Raw genomic sequence first — 10,000 nt, 5'->3', positions numbered from 1 at the left:
CAAATTGATAAAGCCACCTGGCGAGTAGGAATAGTTTCGAGTTTCTGGTCTGTTTTCTTTTGAGATTCAAACCTCTAATGGGTTTTTGCTACCAGGAGAAGGGAATGGCCATGTTGATGGGGTCTATCTAAATAGAGAGGAACCTACAGGGCTGATTACTCGATCACTCCATTGTGATGACAATCACACCCATATTCTTTATTATTTCTAAATATAGATAACTGCCATCTCCCGGCCTAAGAAGGAGTGACCCTAACGACAGCCCCTATAATAGTAGACAACACGTTTTAAATCAGACTGGACTGAACGAAGAAAGATCTTTCCACACAAGAGTGGAAGGGATCCTTTAGAAATAGTTCTTAGCTCCAATCAAGCTTTCTCTGCTGTCTAGGATCGTGAGTGCTATAGTGGAGACACTTTTCTCAAATAAGAATGGTGGTCACATTCCCTTTCTGGTGGTAGTCATTGAGGATCTCAAAAACAGGGATCGCAAAAACGTGTCAATAATGACAACATTAGGCGAAAAGGCTAAAGAAGAAAAACCTGTAGATTTGAATGCCACTTCCTTTGCTAAGATAGTTAGATTTGGATGTCCATTCCATAAGGTATAGATGCATCTGTCACTGAGTAGAAGTTACTAGCAGGATAGATAGGAAGCTCTGAAGGATGTACAATGCTTGGAGGGACAGAAGTTTCAAGAGAAATGGTCTCTTTTGATGGGCATTTGTAGATGATGGTTGATACTGAAAACAATGCCTTCTTGACAGCTCTAGCATCACCAGTTATCCATTAAGCATAAAGATACATTCAAGATAACAATTAGCGGAATATAAGAAACAAAGAATAGATATTGAATAAAGAAAAAAAGAGCAGAGCCTCATAACCTTCCTAATAGAGATAATACCACGTTCGTCTTGTTCTTTACGCCGATCCAACTCGTGCTTTTTTGGATGGATTTCACATGGAATCAAGGGAGGTGCGGGATACGACCCATATCACATGTAACCGTAAAGAAATGGCGGCTCTAACATAGATTTTTCTCAATATGTCATGTTGTTGAAAAATCCTGTGGTAGCATGGGATGATCGGCACTTTAGTTTTAGTTATTGATTTATGCATCACGCATTAACTAATATTTATGGGGCTGGAGACTTCGCTAAAGCATGCACATAAATAGATGAATGGGAGATTACAAGGCAAGGAGATACAGATCTGGGGGTTGACTCAGAACTTGTACATAGGTCAGCTCACTAATGCTTAATAACCAATAAATAGTCAATCAAGAGATATGCACCAGCAAACAACATTATACTGAAATAGTGTATTAGGCGGCAAATGGCGCAGAAGAGTTTAGACGATATATTCTCTACAACAGGTAGGGATCGGGGGTTATACGCTCTTTTCTATAAACAAAGTAGGCTTGTGATTGTCCGCATCCATCACTCAATCATGCAATTCAAAGAAATGGTTTACTTATCTTCTTCTAAAGGATGGAATTGCTAGATTGTCAGTAATATCAATTGAGGAAGAAGCTAGTCCCACTTAAATTCGAAAAGAAGACCTCTATTGTGACAAAAGATTCCTCGCCCACAGCATCTCACTTATTGATTGTGACATAGCTCTCTATCTCCGCTCATAAGAAGATAGTGTTTCATTCACTCGCTCTAGAAACCATAGGAGCTACTATTCCCAAGTTTATTAAGAATGGTCACTCACTGGATTCAGGCTTCCACCGTTCTAGCTTCTCTTCGTAGTTCACTAGAATGTATCGAGCATGTTTCTCCGGATCAGGAGGCTTTACATAAATTGCTACGATTGCCAAGTCGAAAAAGAACTGGGCATGAAAGTGAAAGTGGAAAGAGAAGGGAGCGTGACTTGTTTCAAGAATTGGATGCCCTTGTTAAGGAAATCTAGTATAAAAGGAGAAATTGGGCCTATTTATAACTTTTGGTACCTAACCACCTGAACTGGGAATAATGGCTAAAGATTGAAGGTTCTAAGCCATGTATTAGAGCCGGTTATTTGAGTATCGATGCTGTTGGAGTCTAGCTTCCGACCAATCCACTTCACTTCGGAGGACATAACAGCTTAAGAAGAAATCGAGATCAGGCCCGTGGAAAGCACACACACACGCCTGGCGAATGAATCCACTTTTTCATTCTCAATACTAGGGGGGGCTTCTCCGATCGATTGCTTTAACTGTTATTCCCCAGATTGGCGAAATGACCTTTCATCTTGCTTCCGTAAAATAACAAAATGTGCTTTCACCAGAAGAAGAAAAAATAAGATAGCTCAGTAAATGGCATTCAAGTAAAGTCAAGAAAGAGGCCTTGCTTTCGCACAGGAAGGAAAGAATTGACTCGGGTAAGTAAGCCCTGTTGGGGGATTAAGGGATCGAGTACGATTAGAGCGCCTTTTTTTCTGCTGCGCAGGCTTACCATTTTAAATAGGGGGAAACAGGAGACTGTAGAAGATGAATATGGCTAGTCTACTGCTACTGTTTGATTAGCAATCCTTAGACTATAGGGATGAAGCAAAGGAGCATAACCTACCTGCAACTATTCTTTAAAGCAAAGAAATCTATCGAAATTCTCATTCCAGTCTGAGGGGATATCTGAAGCTACCGACCCGGGATCTCACTCAAATCCAAACCTAGCACTTTTGTATTTATTACTTCTCCTTTTAGAAGGCCCGTAGCCGAGTAGAAGAGAAGAAAAGAGATTTCCTTATCTCCATGCCAGCTTTCGTTCCTACTTTTGATGAAAGAAAGGTCAGTTGCTGCCGACAAGTCGACTAAACTTTCACAACTGTCACCTATCTTTAAGCACCTTCTAGGCCGCTTCCCAACCTAATGCATTCAAGTCTGTCTTCGGTACTGGTACTTCGGAATCAAGGGCCCAACAAGCGATATCAGGAGTCTTTGGCCGAAGAACTCGCGGATAAGAAGGTTATTCCATAACTATATAAAATCCATAGTCACGCTCAGCATGCGAAAGCTTGTAAAAATGACATCCCCTGCGAAAACCAATAGGATTTGTTGGGCCATCGAACACTAGTTTCTGGTTTCTCAAGACCTTGAGGCAAGGGCAGTTACGCAACATTTTCTCAATATTGAATGTGCATTTTTCCCGCATTTTTTCGATTCCACTTCTGTATCAGAAATTAGTGTCAAGGGATGGAGTTCCTGTTTCGTTAACTAAGTCTCGCGTTGTTTGCTTGAGGAAGGGACGGCCGTAGCTAAATTTCCATTGCTAATCTTACATGTTCCCACGAACAATAAAGAAAAGAAGAAAAGGCTATTCCTTAGACACAGAGGTGGGATTAAGGCGTCATGCGGAACTCCAACAACATAGACCAGATGACTTATTTATTGAAAATAGGGTTAGGAGCCTGATCCTGGAGCTAAGCAAGCGTGGGCGCGATCCACATCGAGTGGAACTACTATAACTATATCTGTGGAAGGAAGGTGGAACCTTCACCGAATCATAGTTAGGTGGCACCCATTCCGCAGTGGGCCGACGTCACACTGCCGCTTCAATAGCTAGCGGGTAATAATCAGAAAGTGAATCATCAACCACTCATTTAGAAGCCGCTCATGCAACAACGTTTAAGTAAATCCTTCTGCCCTTATTTTCTTTAGTCTAGTTGTTGGAGGAAATGCGCCTTGAATACATTACGTATACTAGCTGAGCTTTGTCCCTAATCGTGACTAGTTGTTATTAGTTTCGATCAAATTTCCCCCCAGTCGGCAATGCCTCAGCTTCTCAAAATCTAGGAAGCTCTGAAAAAAAGTCATCATTATGAAAAGATACTAGCGCTACTAATAAGGGAAGCTACTTTTTTCTAAGAAAGGAATAAAGTAGAAAACTAAAGAAAGAGATCTTAAGTGGGTCCCGCAAGTAGTTTGCCTTGTTTCAGTCCGTACAAGAAGATACTTTCAGGGTTGCCCAAGAAGGGACGGGCCTATCTATTGGTGGTACTAGTTCCGCGGGAGGGGCAGGATTTCGGTGCCGTCAGCATGGGTCCGGCTATCGATCACAAGGGTCTAGATACGGGCCTCGAACGGAAAAGTATGCTACATATTGCTCTGCTCCAGTTCCCTCTGCTTACACCTGGTCAATTCGTTGATCGCCCCTTTTATTTCTGATTTTCAAAAGGGCCCCGCTCTCGTCTCTGCTGACGAAGCCTTTATCTCTGTCTCTGTTATCCTCGTACCTGCTGATCTCTTCGACTGATAGAGTCTATGCTATTGGTGAAGCTGGTTCTACCTCAACAACAGGATCTGCAAATGGATTTTCAACTAACAGCCTCTGCTTCAATTTGTGATGAAAGGTCGACTAGTTTTCACCGAATCTTCAATTACGCACCGGTAACTTTTTTCCATTTCCGAGGTCCAGAGGGGAAGACGAAGTACATCCTAGTTCAGAGAGTCACGATTGAATCCAGGTTAATTCAGCAGCAGCTAGAGCAATACTCCGATATTGATTTGATTCTCCGCTACCCACCAAGGTAGAAGACTGCTTGATCCGCAAAAGAAGTATGCTTTATTTGCTTATAGAACAAAAGTATACGCTTTTTCAGGGAAAGATAGATAGAATAGGGCATTCAGCAGTTTGAAGAGGTAGCCTTTTTCAGTAGCAGTCTTGTAAGCAAGTGCCGTACGTTCAATCTATACTGGCGAGAGTCTTTCCTCTTATAAAGCCTGAGCGCGTTGCATGACTTAATGCCATCTCTTTATCATACATCTTCTGGAGAACCAATAAATATAAGGGATATGTGTTAGCACATCTTGTTCGTGCTCTGCACCATGTTTTTCCTATATACCGGCAGCTAGCATCCCATCAGTAACCTACGGGCGAGATTTCTTGAGGGGGGTTGGCCATGGTTTTTTAACCCACCCTTTCATTCACTTAAGACCCAAAGCAGAAAAGGTTTGCAATCCATATACTGGAATTTGGTTCCACCGAAGTACAAGGACTAAACTGGTCGACTCCACCGCAGGGTGCGAGATGTTGAGCTTCCTCGACGCCTACTCTGGGTATCAGCAAGTCTATATGGCTGAGGAAGACAAAGAAAAAACTAGTTTTATCGCCCCTTCCTTCTGCTACAAGCGGATGCCCTTCGGTTTGATAAATGTCGGCGCCACATTTAAGCGCCTAATGAGCCTCATCCTCGGGTCTCAGTTGGGTCGTAATGCAGAAGTGTACGTTGATGACGCCATCATCAAAAGCCACTTGGCAGGGACTCACCCCAAAAACACCTCTTTTTTTGCATCTGCTGAGCAGAACCAATTACCAGATCCTACTTCTAAGCTCTATGCTCTACTTCGGCCTTGCTCTCACTTATGGGTAGGAAGGACAATAAGCAGGAATTCATGTTAGCTAACTATTCTATCCAGGCGGAAGTTGTTTTCATAGGAAAGACGGAAGGTTTTGCGCATTGGTTGTATCGAATTTCCCTTTCTAATAGCATACACAAATAGATAAGAAAGTTACGACAATGATAAGGTAAATGAAAACCTTTGATTTACCTTACCATCAGTTCTGTCTTATCTCTGTGCCTCCTCTAGCCATTTCATAATTGGATATCGTCATTCAAATCTGTTATGACAACTGTTTGGTAAGGAGGGATTCGAATCAAACAATAAATACCAACTCTAAGTGTGATGGATAGTACCTGGTGCCTAATTTCATGGTATCTTTCTTGGCGCCTACTACAGGAAAACCCCTCCTTCTTTTGGGAGGAAATCAAATGAGTAAAGGTTTCTGCCGACTCCCCTCAAGGAACCACTCACTACTCAACTTGAAACCACGGACCTACCTCCTGCTTTTGACTTTCTTCTTTGTCCCAATTCATATCAAGCATGTCTTTCTCCATCTATAGATAGAGAGAATAGAGGATAGGGGCGCTCAAAGCAAATGGGATTCTGTATCTAATACTAATAGGTACTAACCGCATTCAAGATTGACTTGACCTCTTATTTTGGATAGGCATAAATGCTTACGCCCTAGGGGTTTAAAGGGCCCACTCCCTTTGGTTGACTCATCAGGCTCACCACCTTTTGGAGCTCATCCAACAGTCAGTCTACTTAATCATAATCATAATCAATCCGTTGCTATTGCTATCTATCGCCATACCCACAAGAGGGTAATTTATCCAACTCCCCGTCCGAAAGAAAGTCCCGCGTCAGCAGTGATTCGAGTTGTTCCTTGAGAGCAGGCTTATGGCATTCCAGGTAAACATAACAATATGAGAGAGAACTCCGTTCGGCTTATAAGTACTCGATTGAACCAATTGTTTTTTCATTTCCTAGTAGGTCACCTTGGGCCAGCTGCTGACTTTCTAGAAAGAGACAAGGAAGTCGATTCAACATAAGGGAAGAAAGCATATTTTAGGTTTACTCCTTCCATGTCTAGTAGGAGTGCGTGCTTCTTATTGCCTTTTGAGCGGTAGTTGTATACATTCCTCACTCAGTCTAATTAATTATCTTTCTCCCTACCCAAATACCAAGGGAGGTTTATGAGTCGTATCCTCCTTACGAGATAGCGGAAGTAGCATTAGCGGGAAAAGTAAGCTCCTTTTCAAGCCTTCTCTTTCGTAACCTTTGATTAGTTCCTTAGATGCCCTTAGCAAGAATGATGCAAGAGCAAGAAAGTCTATTTCCTCCGCCTTTCAAGAATCTCGCTATTCAAATAGCACAGTATAAAATGCAATCCATAAGTCATGCTGGTCAATCAATGACAATGATAAGCTCTATAAAAAAAGAGTTTGTTGCTCTTCGACACGTTTTATATCTACTTCAGTCATGCTTTATTGGAGTTATCTGACGCCAAGGAGGAAGGAATAGAGATTAGGATCCTAGCCTTGTTCCGTTTGAAGTTCCTAAGAGAGGTTATAAAAGAAAGGGATTCTCAAACCAAGGATTTGGAGTCTTATTAGTGCATCAATCTACAGAAAGGTAGGGGGCATACCTGTGTGAAAATGGAGTGTAAAGCATATTCTAGATATTTCACTTCGAATTTCTTCCTCTTAAAAGAGTCAAGTCCGCAGGGTTCCCTAAATTCCCCAGGAATCAAGTGGGACTGGGAGATCGTTGTTCATTTGGTGGTTGGCCCTCCCCCTAATAAGTACCTACCAAGAATTGGGCCAGTTAGTTCAAGCGGTACCGAATCACAAAGAACAGTTGAGTTTTCTAATTCATCTATTATTCTATTTTTTTGCATTTCTAGAATAGCGTTGGAGCTGGGACACACATTTCTGCCCGAGTTCCAACAGCAAACCAAATATGTTATCGTGGAAAACGAGTTTCGCCAACACAGAAGAGTTTGTGTGCTTTTTATTTTCACATGAGTTTCACATATGTGATGGTTGGTTGGGAGGGTACGGCAAATGACTCTAGAATCTTTCTGGATACAACCACTGAACCGGAAAATGGCCACTATCGTCACCGAGAAAATACTATCTTGTGGACTCAGGCTCTACGTTTATGCCTTAAGGTCTTTCTCCTTACCGTGGGGAGCGGTACCACTTGCGTGATTCTAGAGAAGAAGGCGGTGTCCCGACCACAAGGCGGTTAAATTCCACTAGTGCTTGCTAGCCAGTCAAGAACGACTCGAAGACCGTGGGAAGTTCTTCACGCTACACCGAAGACGACGATGGCTCCATACCGGGTGGTAATACACATGTATAGGATTTCCTATAATGATGTGAAACTGTATATTTCAGAGAAATGGCTTAGTTCGAGAGGAAGGCGGAAACAGTTCCGGTTTTAGTAACCTGATTCCTATTCATTTACCGGTAAAGGAAGGAATTCTTATCTATTTCTCGAGGCAATTATACTCATATCGAGAATATGAACTGTATGAGAATTAGCATATAGAAAGAAAGCTTTACCAAATATAGGTCTAGTAGGTATAGAGCCGTAAGCGTGGTGGGGGTGCCGGTGCTTAGGCAGATGCCCCATTGTTCATGATGTTGCAATTAATCCAGTGGATCATCCTCATGGAGGAGGTGAGGGGCGCACGAAAGGAGGTAGACCTTCGGTGTCACCTTGGGGAAAGTTCACCAAAGCAGGATTTCAGGCAGTAGTAGGGGTGGTGAAACTTTAGATGTCAAATGCCACCAATTTTTCTGCTCAAGTTAGAGCGTAGTTTTTCGAAGTGAATTGGCCAGTTCCTTTTAAAAGGAGACTGGTTTATTTTTATAAGCGATTGGCTTCACTTTAGATTTGTTATCGTAATTTCTCTTTTATTTATAGGTTGTTATTTATTATTTTGATTTTTGATAAACGAAACGAATCCAAGCCCGACAAGTAGAATTCCATTCGGTACCTTTGGGGTTTTCTTTTTCCTTCTAGATGACGATGTCACCGCGTCTCCTTATTGTTATTGTGATGGTGACGAGGAACAAAGGGCCAGGGAGATCATCGAAATTACCTCTAGCCCGGAGCCAGAGGGGGTCGTCGACACAACGCCAACCCTGGTGGTGGGGCACTTCGAAGGTCTGGAGACCCTCCTTGAGATTTCCCCTTTACCGGAAACGCCACCCGCAGGTCCTTCCTTAGCTCCAGAAGAAAGGGAGCAAGCCCCCTGGCCTAAACCTCGATCCATCCCAGAGTAGCCGCCGGCTGGACGGCGGCGAACGGGGGGCAAACTCCTCAAAATGAAGTTCTACTTTGTCTTTGGAAGAATAAGAATCGGACTCTAAGTTTAAATTAGGAGTAGAGTCTTTAGAGGCTCGCTTAGAAGGAATAAAGAGAAAAAAGCAACTGCAAGCGTTCGGGGCTTCTCCTTTTGAGACCGCGAAAGTAGAGCTGGTTACGTCCATTGGGGAAAATTCCCAGTTTCGTGTGGGACTGCTTTTGTCTCTAGATGTCAAATGCCCCTTGACGGGCAAACGGGAGGCTCTCAAAAAGACGATAGAGGCCATCTTGAAATGCCAAGGGAAGCCCACAGACTCCCTAGTGTCTCTACTCGACCTAAAATGCGATCTCGAGGACCCCGAAAAACTCGAGACCGCTCTCCGTCCATATTTAGGACGGTTAGGGCGATTTTTTAAGAAATAAAAACCTTCTGTCGATTTATCCACACTTCCATGACTTCTAGAGGAAAGCTAATTGCTTGCTGGCTGGGAGCTGTATGAGCGGTAACGTCCATGTATGGCTCCGTGAGAAGGTGGACGGAAATGGCCTTGTTGTACCTCACTCCCGTCTTCAATGGGGTCTGCTCTTTTTTTAGGAGAGTATGCCAATATGATCTTAATGAGGTGCGGGGCTTTGCATCTGACATTCGTTGGGCTTTCCTCTACGGGAGCCCGTGTCCCAACCTTTTTGTGCAATAAACCCCTCCGGCCGAAGACTAGTGATAGGTGGTCCCGCGGAGCTTTCGGAGAAGGGTAGCCTAGTGTGTAAGCACAGCAATGAACCGCGGCGAACCCTCAGACGACCCTTCTAAGATAAGGGGGAGATCCTCAGTAGTGGTGACCCTTTGACTCTTCCACTGACTTATATATGTACCGAATGCTCATACGAGAAAGTGAACTCCTGGGTCTGGAACCTGGGGGGGTTGCTCCGAGAAAAAATCCTTTCTTTCTCGTCCACTCTAGGGGGTGCGGACACACCTGCGTGGATTACAGGTGACGGTTACAAGAATGGCGGGGAAGTGAAGAGTACCCGACGACATTCAGGGATGAATGTAGACCCATCGGGCGGGGATAATCATTCCAGTCCTGGGAGAGGTGGCGACACCAGTCTGAGCTGAGGGAAGCCAGCCAATTGAGTCACTGAAACGACCGCAGGAGGCGCACCCTAAGCCCAGCTTCTCGGAGCTGCTATTGCGAAATACGGCTTCCTTAATATCCAAATTTCAACAAGGGGGCTGGGCTGCTCGCCTACATAGAAAGGCGACCGGGCCTAGATTAGATGTTCGCCTTTTTATAGAATAGAAAGAGAAGGTAAAGGGGGGGGGGTTTGGAGATTCTTTCAAGAATGCATGGCTTCCTC

At 43.6% G+C, this 10,000-nt stretch overlaps 1 pseudogene; it reads right to left on the bottom strand.

Moving 5' to 3' along the window:
* Nucleotides 1–8,970: 8,970 nt before the first annotated feature.
* On the bottom strand, nt 8,971–9,680 carry LOC119334517 (annotated as a pseudogene).
* Between the last annotated feature and the right edge of the window lie 320 nt (nt 9,681–10,000).

Source organism: Triticum dicoccoides, chromosome 7A (assembly GCF_002162155.2).
Source record: "Triticum dicoccoides isolate Atlit2015 ecotype Zavitan chromosome 7A, WEW_v2.0, whole genome shotgun sequence".
Taxonomy (NCBI): domain Eukaryota; kingdom Viridiplantae; phylum Streptophyta; class Magnoliopsida; order Poales; family Poaceae; genus Triticum; species Triticum dicoccoides.
Note: the sequence above shows the minus strand (reverse complement) of the source record. Positions and strands in the feature narration are given on the sequence as shown.